Raw genomic sequence first — 10,345 nt, 5'->3', positions numbered from 1 at the left:
TGTTTCCAGTGGTTCAGCTGAGGTGTAGAGGAGAATGTAACATGACATAACTCACTCAAGACAACAGCAGAAATCACTACTCTGTCACTTCTTTTCACCTCGATTGCAACTTGAGAAATAATTGAATGTGAAACAACTTCTGCAACCTACTTCCTCAAACATTTGTACTTAAAACAACAGTACCTCATTTACTACTCCACCCCACAGAAATAACTGAGTACTCTTATTTTTCCCCCTTTAAAGAAATTCTTACATTACTCATACATCCACGTGCTTTTATTCTCACATGTTGCAATTTGCTCTCTTCTATGCTACTTTTGAACATAGTTTTCATTTCAAACTGGTTTTTACCTAGATACAGTGTCACACCATAAAAAACTGTAAGACCTGCTCCGAAAAGGTAAACACCCAAGCCATGGGGAATTCCAAAGGACAGCTGTGGAATATTTGGCCACAAAGTTTAAGATCAATCAGCAAGGAGAAAAATGTGCTACATACGCGTAATCAGTCACTTCAGACTAAACTAAGATTTGCAGAAGCTCAAGTTCCTCCTTTCCCCCACCCCCTCTTTTTAGTGTAAGCTGCATGAAAATAGAGACAGAAGTTGGTAATTGATGTTAACAATAGTTCAGTTTTGGAAGTTTAGTCATTTTTATAATTATTATTATTTGGCATTTACTCCTGATACAAATAGCTTCAAGAAATGGGAGGGTTTTAAGTTGAATACTCTATGGAAATGTCTATTAAGTGACTGGGACTTTGGGGAAGGGAAACAAACCCAACGAGGATAAAAAAGATAGTGAAAAGGGCACAGGAAGTGGCATAGAGCAAGGTTAAAACTGTGTGGGAGACTGTAGAATGGCCAAAGCTTAAAGCTACATGGATAGACTTAAACTGATGACAATCCAGCATTTCACAGAACATGGTGTCTTTCTAACAGTTTCATACTTAGGAGTCTCCATGCTTATCAGAACAGACTGGTTCAATTTTTAGGATGTTTATCAGGTGGTGATTGTGGGTTTTTTTCATGTCTTCCTTATATACGTATTTTACTTTACATTTTAAATTGAAATTCATAATTTCTCTGACTATGGTGGAGCTGAGAAATTAATTTCAGGTGACTGGAACTTGAAAAATGAACAGGGAAAGAATTTGTAATAATACTTTCAAATTCCATGTGTTTAGTGTCTGAGTAATATAGAAAATAAACAGGAAAACAAGGAAGTTGTACAGCATCATTGCCATTTCAATCAAGGCCTAGAAAAGGGCTTATTAATTGCCAGCTGTATTAATTCAGGACTGTATTTCTCACCTTTGTGCCTGAATACTAGAAGTACTGCAATGCAGTATGATTCTTCCACTCTTTACTGATAACTGGATTTTGCTTTTCATGCGAAATGCACTGAGATTTTCATTGGGTGCTACCATAACGAATGCAGAAATCTTATTAAAATCCTGCTGTGTGTTGAAAAGCCATTTGAGACATTTCTGGTAGGAAAAACTACCTCTCTACACTAGCAAACACTCTACACTAGCTATTCTGCTCTGGATATTTCACTTTGTGTATGTCACAACAAAAGAAACTTAGCTTCCACTCATTTATAATTATTGATCCTGTAGAAAAGATAATGTGCATATCTAATTATGAAAGGAGAGAATGACCTAACACAAGTTGGACTGTGTATGTTGATTTCTTCAAGTACCCAGCTGTGGGAAACACAAAAAGCTGGAAAAGCCCTTAGGTGTGAAAAAAATAGCAGGTTTTAGAAATAAAGCAAAAGAATTTAGGAATCAGCTCTAGCTGCAAAAACTTGAAGATAGAAGAAGATAAAATTATATAGCAAGCAAGGACGTTAAAATGATGATTAGAGTTTCTAAGTTTGGCTGAGATAGGTTTTGAAGTTGCAAAAAATAAGCTTAGCAAGATAGATAAGTTTAAGCCTAATAATGGAATATTGTGCATTGTTGTATAAAGGCATAACAAGCAAGTATTGTGTACAACAGATGTATGTGCGCTATTGAAGACTGGTTAAAACAGTTGTCTGTAAATTTTAGAGGCATGCTAGTTGGCAAAGAAGCTTTTAAGAATGCTCTGTAACAAGAAAGTTTTTGGACGCCTGTGACGGCGTGAGCTTTGTACCATCTCTGTCTCAACTCTGTGTATGAGTCTGATGCTGGAATAAAATAATAAAAAGGCTCCTGGAGCATCTGTCTGGGCTCCCTGACCCATTTGATTGCCGAAAACACCAACACCCAGCCATGTCCCTGGTACATGACACCAGAACACGAGATGCTTAATGTCTACTTGTTTTGGTTGCAAGTAGGTTTTCTAAATCAGTGTCCAGTTACCCAAGCCTGTAATTTTTGGCAGGTGCACCATGTCTTTGGAGATCTCCCTTGCAGTCTAAACCCACAAACTTCAGATATTCAGACACTCAGCATTTTCTTTTGGAATAAGGCTAATACTTTTTTATATTAGGAACTTGCTGTCACATCTAAGAGCACAGGAGTTTCAATTCTGTACAAAGTGAAACTGCAGCTTTAGCTAAACACTAATAGAAATGCAGAGCCTGCTTTTGCTGCTTTTTTTTTCCCTAAACCTATGAAGTGTGGGAAGCAAAATACAGCAATACTCCCCTTCAAAAGATGGGAGTAAATGCACAGCAATTCAGAACGACAGAATAGAGTTTGATTTTTAGAGGCACAGGGAGTCACTGGTTTACTGATTTTAAAAGTTGAGTTTCCCTCAGAAGTTGCACAAAATCTCTTTTGCCCCCTCTGAAACAGAGAGTAACTGAAAACAGAAAAGTACTTCCTACTACGTCACGTGTTAGGGGAGGATCCTCTGGTAAGAGCAAATGTATATTACTGCTGCTGTGAGTGAAGAATGTAATTTAAAATAAAGCAGGAGTCCTTAATTGACTTAGTCCTTTATCTATGAGTTTGCTTGTCAGTTGGCTTGTAATCAGATTGGTGAAATCACGTTTCCTTTTTTCCTTTGTCTTCTAAAAGAAACTTACAGCAAGTTTCTTTAACTTATTTATCAAAATCAGGGTTCCACTATGTTCATCTTAAATCTGGGTAGTTTATTTACAGTCCTAAAGTCTTCCAGAAATGTTTTTTTTATGAAGTGCTGACCCTCATTTCAAGAATGAGGATAAAACCCCACCTATTCATAGTTAATACAGCATTCAGTGTAACTTTGCGTAATTTACCCAGAAAACTATTGAAGAAAACCAGTTATCTTGCTCAGTTTTAGCAATACACAAGTTGACTCTTCAAACTGATGCAGACAGATGTACGAAAAGAACCAAAAAGAGAAATGGATAGCAAAATTGAGGAAATGGTAACAAAATCACTTGCAGAAGCCTTAAAGTTTCTGCATGTATGATCTGTGTATGTAATGTAAGAGCCTTGCTGATAGCTGTTGCAGAAATGTGTTTGTGGGCACTAAAAATAATCACAACAATAGAAGACAGCACTGGAGGAGATTGGCCTACAACAAGGGCAGAGGAAGCACTCAGGGCTCTGGTAAGGGAGGACACCCTGATAGATCTGCATTAAGAGCTGACTCAAACCACCCAGGGTGCTGAGATATGGCCGAGGGAGCCACTAATACCACAGAAACAGACATTGCCTCTTCTGAAAGCTCAGGCTGCCTCAGGCTACCTCAGTGCCAACACTGAGTGTTTGGTTTACAACAGGTTGAAAATGTTTGCTGAAAGGCAAGGTGCCCAGCAGTCCTGTTTTTGAAAGTGAGTTTCCTTCAAGGGGGCCAGAAGGCATCCAGAAATAGCTAGAATGAGATGGAGTTATTTTCCAAGTTCTCCAGGGTCAGCAAAGCAACTGTACCCCTACTGTTTTCCCCTTCCTCAGGGGCAGGTAAGATGGCATAGCCACAGACATCATTCCTTCTTTTATCTGGGGGATGATGTGGAGGAGAAGTAACAAGGTAGTCATGCTGGAAGTGATGGTGCACAGTAATGCAGAAACTGCTGCAAACCACAAAACTGACAGGTTCAGAGGAATTTTGGCACTTGTAAGTGGGATATCCTCAAATCCTGCTTCTTAGTGATGACACTGCTAGCCTTTTTGCATGTTTCATGTAGTTAATCCTGCCAGGGTTTATGAAGTTACCTTCAGGCAAGAGCACTGGAAGGAGCACTGGAACAATCTCTGCAGAACAACATGGACACTGCTGGACCCAAACAAATCACAGCAGAAAAGCATCCCCATATGAAATAAAGGCTTAAGATTATGACAGTCAAGCAATGTAACAGGGCTTGTATTAAACATGCAAGTGTGTTGATCAATATTCTGATTTATTATAGGGCTTGACCCTGCTTTTTCAAGAATCGTGCATTACATTTTAATGGGAGAAGGCTACAACTCAACAGGTTATTTTGACAAAAAGGACATGGAACTGTTGGAGCAAGTCCAGAGGAGGGCCATGAAGTTGGTAAGAGAACTAGAGTATCTCTGCTATGAGGACAGGCTGAGAAAGTGTGGGCTGTTCAGCCGGGAGAAGAGAAGGTTGTATGGAGACCTCACATCAACCTTCCAGTATCTGTAGGGGCCTACTGTAGAGGGACTCTGTCAAGAACTGTACTGACAAGACAAGGAGTAATGGATTCAAAATGAATGGGTTCAAAATGAGAAAAGGGGAAATTTCGGTTAGATATGCAGAAGAAATTCTTTACTGTGAGTGTGGTGAGGTACTGGAACAGGTTGCCTAAAGCAGTTGTGGATGCCCCATCCATGGCAGTTTTCATGGGTTACCAAACATAGTCCCGGAAGTGATGTTCTTGCAAAGGGGTGCTTACAGCATCCTCTGTGACCTGACAGAACCTATCAGCTGGCCAGTTTGAATATGGACAATTCTTTAAGCCACTTAAAATTTTGACTGACTCTGTGATCCACATTTAAGAATGGACAAAGCCCGGGGGAGCTCTGTCTCATTTCTGGTGCTGGGACATGTAGCTGCAGGGCCCGTATGGGGCCCTCAGGGCCCGGGCCAGGCCCTGCTTGGGCTGGGCCAGGCCACAGCCATCTTGGAGCCGATGGGCCCTGTTCCACCCGTGGAACTTCCCTCCGCCCCTCCCCCCCCCAATCCCTGCTATGGGCAGACGGCGCGCCCACCCCCCCCCCCCGGGGGTGTGGCCGAAGATTCAGCTGAAGCTGCCCCGCTTTCCGGCAAAGATCATGTGACCAACAGCGATAAGCGAATTCCAGCTGCAAGGCCTGGGTGAGATTAACCCTTTTAGTGCTGTGAAGAGCTGAAAACCTGAGGGAGGAGAAAGAGGAGATGCTTAAAGCTGAAAATCTGTTGTAAAGCTATGGTGGTGATGGACAACGATATATCAGAGTACCCATTGTAATTTCATGAAGGCATGGGGGTGGAGCATTCAACTTCTACTTGTGAGCAAAAGCACCTGTGCAGGAATAAGCAAATGCTGAAGCAGCTGTAATTTGATGAGAAGTTTGAACAGGGAGAGATGGAAGTGATGAGAACTCTTGCTCCAAATTGGAAGGAGAAGACCTCAATTCCTAGAGATGCTCCCAGAGATAGTCCCAGAGATGAAGAGGACCCTTTTTCTCCCAGGGAAGGGGGAGGGCCTCTATTCTTAGAGATGAAATGCTGCCAGAGATGGGTGAAGAGAACTTTTGTTTCTGAATGGCTCAGCCTTAAAATTGTACCCCAGTAGCTCAAGATTGGACCCTCGAAAGCAGTTGTGGGAAAAGCTGCAAGTCGTGGGAAGGGACTCTCACATGATGCAAGCAGAGAACCAACCCGGGCGGCTGTCTTGTTGTGAAAATGTCTCCATAGCATGAGCAAGAGAGACTCCTCTTCCTAAATGAACTGAACAAGGTTATTACGGAAGTGGTAAACAGACTGAACATCTCAAGGGTTGTCTTTTTACATTGCCAGTGGAAGCAGAGAGAACGGTGGGGGGAGGAGAAGTGTTCTGAAGGTGTGGTATGATTTTTTTTTTCCCCCTTCTTTTAGGTCTATTAATAAACTTCTATATATTCTTTCAAGTTTTGTGCCTGATTTGCTTTTCTCCTAATTCTTATCTCACAGAAGGTAAACAGTAATGAGTATTTTGGACCAAACCACTACACTAAATTGGTGTTTCTGCCCAGTTACAAACTGAACCCGCTACAGCAGTGATAAAGGCAAAGTTGTACAGGGCTTTGAGCAGCCTGGTCTATTGAGAACTGTCCCTGTCCATGGCAGGGGGATTTGAACTAAATGATCTTTAAAGCTCCTTCCAACGCGAACTATTTTATTATTCTGATTCTAATGTCGTGGTTGCAATTGTTATGGATTGATTTCCTTTCTCCCTCTCTCAATATATTTACATACACACATGTCTATACAATATAGATACTGCTCTTAGAAACCACAAGAGTACCTGTGAACAGTCACAGAGGGTGGCTGGATCGATAGCCCAGCTGCAGCATACCTACATCAATGCACACAGCATGAGCAGCAAAGACGAGTTGGAAGCTGTCATGCAGCTGGAAAACTGTGATATAGTTGCAATCATGGAAATATGCTGGGATGACTTGCACAACAGGAATGCTGCAGTGGATAGCTATAAACACTTCATAAGGGATAGGCAAGGAAGGAGAGGCAGTGGGCTCTATGTTAGAGAGTGTTTTGACCATCGAGAGCTTGATGATGGTGATGAAAGGGTCAAGCATTTATGGTAAGACTCAGGGGAAAGACTAAAAAGCCATCTATCGTGCTGGGAAGCTGATATAAAGAGCTCAAGCAGGATAAAGAGACAGATGAAACATTCTATAAACAGCTAGGAGATGTCTCACAATCCCCAGCCCCTCCTGGGATGTTCTTGTGCAAGACTTCAACTTACCAAATACCTGCTGGAAATACAATACAGTGGAATCAGTCTGGGGGATTTGTGGAGAGTGTGGAAATAACTGTCTTGGTTTGAAAGACAGGTGTCTGCTAAGGAAGGCAGGAGCCTCCCTTGAAATGGCAGATGTGACTCCCCTTCCCTCCAAGTTATTATGTTTGAAATCAAGGAGCTTTTAGGCAAAGATATGGGAAATAGGAATAATAGTTCTTTACTATTATATATCTATATGTGTATAACCAGTCAAACAAGCAGCAATAACTCTGGCAGTAACAGCGAACAATCACAAACCCAGTGCCAGCCTTCTCGGCTGTCGGGCCCTTTCCCCTCGGGTGCAGTTCCGCTCGCAGCCGGCAGGGGCGCTGGCGGCTCCCGGTGAGCAGGGCAGGTGCGATGGTTCCCCCGCGGCTGCAGGGGGCGCTCCGGAGCGAGCTCGGGAAACACGCGGCACCAGTGCCCTGGGATCCCGGGAAGGGATGGGACAAAGGCTTCACAAACCCCTGGGCAGCCGATCCCGGTGTCTGCCAGACCCTCGGGAACAGCAGGCTGGAACAGCAGGCTGGAACAGCAGGGACGAGCACAAATCCCGGGTGGCAGATGAGATGTATCCAAACAGGGAACCCCCCGGAGGTCTGGGCAGGCAGGTCGAGCAGGGCTACAACAGAGCGAAGCTCGAAGCAATGGCAGGGTCAGGACGGCCACAGCCCAGCTCCCAGCAGGGCAGGGAAGAAGGGCTGGGGATCCTGGGTTTTCTCCGGCAGAAGGAAAAGGCAGCCCAAGAAAGCAGCCTCCCTCTGTCCAAACGCCGACCGACCAACTGTCCGCACACCCAGGTGAAACGAAAGAGTAGCCAGATGCACCCCACCGTCCATAGCCACTGCTTTTGTTTTTCTTAAGTACCCAGCAATTTGTCCCGCTAGCAACACTGTATGGGGAAAATTCCTTTAACAGAAAAATAACCCACCAGGAGAGCTCCTAAAACCCCAATAACTTTGTGATACAGCTGGTGAGAGCCAACTAGGGAAAGTGTCCTGCTGGACCTGAGGTTTGTGAGCAGAGAAGGACCTGTGGGTGATGTGATGGCTGGAGGCCATCTTGGCCATGTAATAGAGTTTTTGGTACTTGGAGCAATAAGGAGAACTGTTACCTTGGACTTCTGAAGGGCAGACTTTAGCCTTTTAGGAACCTGGGTGACAGAGTCACTTGGGAGGCAATCCTGAAGAGCAGAGGAGCCCAGTAAGGCTGGACACTATTCAAGAAGGAAATCTTCAAGGTGCAGGCTGTCCCCATGTGCCAAAGACAGGCAGGTGGGAAGAAAAACAACCTGACTGAACAGAGAGATTTGGCTGGATGGAACTCAGGGAGAAAAGGAGAGTTTGGACTGGGGTTGTATCCTCATGTTCTTTGGAAAATGGGGTAGACCAGTCATGAGGTTTACAAGTATGTCATGAGTTAATGCACAGAGAAAATGACAAGGTCTAAAGGTCAAATAGAAATGAACCTGGCTACTGCAGAAAAGGAGAATAAAAAGTGTTCCTCTAAATGCATTAACAGCCAAAGAAGGGCTAAGGAGAACCTTTATCTCTTAGTTCAGTTTTGGGCCCCTCAGTACAAGAAAGACATTGAGGTTTTACTCCCCATAGTCCACTGCCTCAGCAACAGGCTCTGAGTGTTTGACATTTAAAACCACTGGGAGTCTATGACAAGAGCTTCCAGTAAAGCTCCAAAAATCAAATCCTCTTACCAAGAAAGCCAAAAATGTATACTACCACTAGGGCAGTGGAACAAGACAATATAAATTTTATGTAAAAATATGAGCTAAATCCTCCAACTTCAGCTATCTAATGTGGTAGTTTTTTGTTATCTCAAAAGAATGCTGCTGAGAGAGGAATGTTTCCCACCAGGCTGAACTGTCACCTGATCTTCAGACCAGAATCCAGGCAGGGACTGGGAAGCACACAGCATTAAATACCAGACACCTCACCATTTTCTGTTCCCATGGCTTTTAATTCTGTCAGAATGGAGGCAGTTTTCACAAAGCTGTTGGAAGTCACCTGTAACTCTTCATAAGCATTTTGGGTGCACAAAATGCAGCACATACAGTAAGATTAGTTCTGCCATTTTCCTTCTGCTCTTTCCCCCATCTCACCCTGTTAAATGCAGTTGAGTGGGTTTGCTTCCAACAAGCTGATGTAAAAATCATCTGAGTTGAGCATTAAATGTACTGTATGCCTTTTGCATAGTGCTCAGGTGTAAACTTGGTATAATTATGTGGCCACACACTTGGTGGTTAACAATTTAAATGCAAAGTGATGTGGGCTAAGTGATCATATATTTTAGAAATTTCTTTACCAAATAAAACAATACTGTAAATTCATTTCCACTGTGCTATAACAGTTCTGAAAATTCAACTCTAATGAGGAGCTTCTCTGAGAACTAGCGGCTGAACTGAATTCTCAGCACAAGAGTTTACATACTCTATTTCTGCATTCATCACTGAAAGAAGTACAGGTGAAATTCTGTTTTACTCATTTTCATGGAGAAAAACTAATTTCTCAGAAACAATAGAAAATTATTGGGAAAAATAAAAGACCAAATAGATTTATTCTCAGAGAAACAAACAAAAAAAAATAGCCTTTCTGAAGACCTTCTTAACTGGAGTGGAAAAACTCACTTTATAATACATTCATGTATTATTATAAATATATCCCCAAATAAGAAAGTCAGGATGAAATAAGGCTATTTTTTTATCCAGCACTATAGCAAGGAAGAATCTCTCACATATAGCAATGCTTTTGTAATTAAAAACTGCAATTTCAGGTAGGAAACTTGAGTTCTTGTGATCTAGGTGCAGTAATAGTATTTTAATACACATTACTCTTCTAACAGAAAGACTGAAAACAGTTCATAATAGGATTCAATGACCCAATTACAAAATTACAATTTTGAGTCCCAACCCCCCCACCCCAATCCATTACTGACTGCATTAGCCATACTTAACCATAAGCTTTCCTATCATACAACAGGAAAAATTGTTTTCATAATGATTTTAATTCTCTCATGTTAAAGCCTTCAAGATTAGTTACTGTACCCTAGTTCACTGGCTGCACAGTCAAGTATTGTGGTATTTTGTAATAGGAATTGAAGAAGATCCATTGACTGTGCTGTTTGAAAAAACCTGAATTTTCAGATACTTTTCAACCACGGTACAGACCAGTCCGTATAAGTGTGTTTAAATTTTCTGTTTGGACTCGGCACAATAAACCTTTACAATATTAACAGGAAAGCTGTTAAAAAATTATTCTTATCACAATCAAGGAATGTCAAAAACTACAAAGAAAAAATGAAATTTTCACCAAACTACTCACGAGTAAAGCTTGGCCATTATTTAGATAAGTAATATTAATAATACTGGGAATCCTGAAACATTAATCTTACAACTGAAGATAGCAACTGTAGAGAAT

The sequence above is a fragment of the Corvus hawaiiensis genome, chromosome 2, assembly GCF_020740725.1.
Source record: "Corvus hawaiiensis isolate bCorHaw1 chromosome 2, bCorHaw1.pri.cur, whole genome shotgun sequence".
Lineage (NCBI taxonomy): Eukaryota > Metazoa > Chordata > Aves > Passeriformes > Corvidae > Corvus > Corvus hawaiiensis.
The sequence above is the reverse complement of the archived record's forward strand: the minus strand, read 5'-3'. Positions refer to the sequence as shown.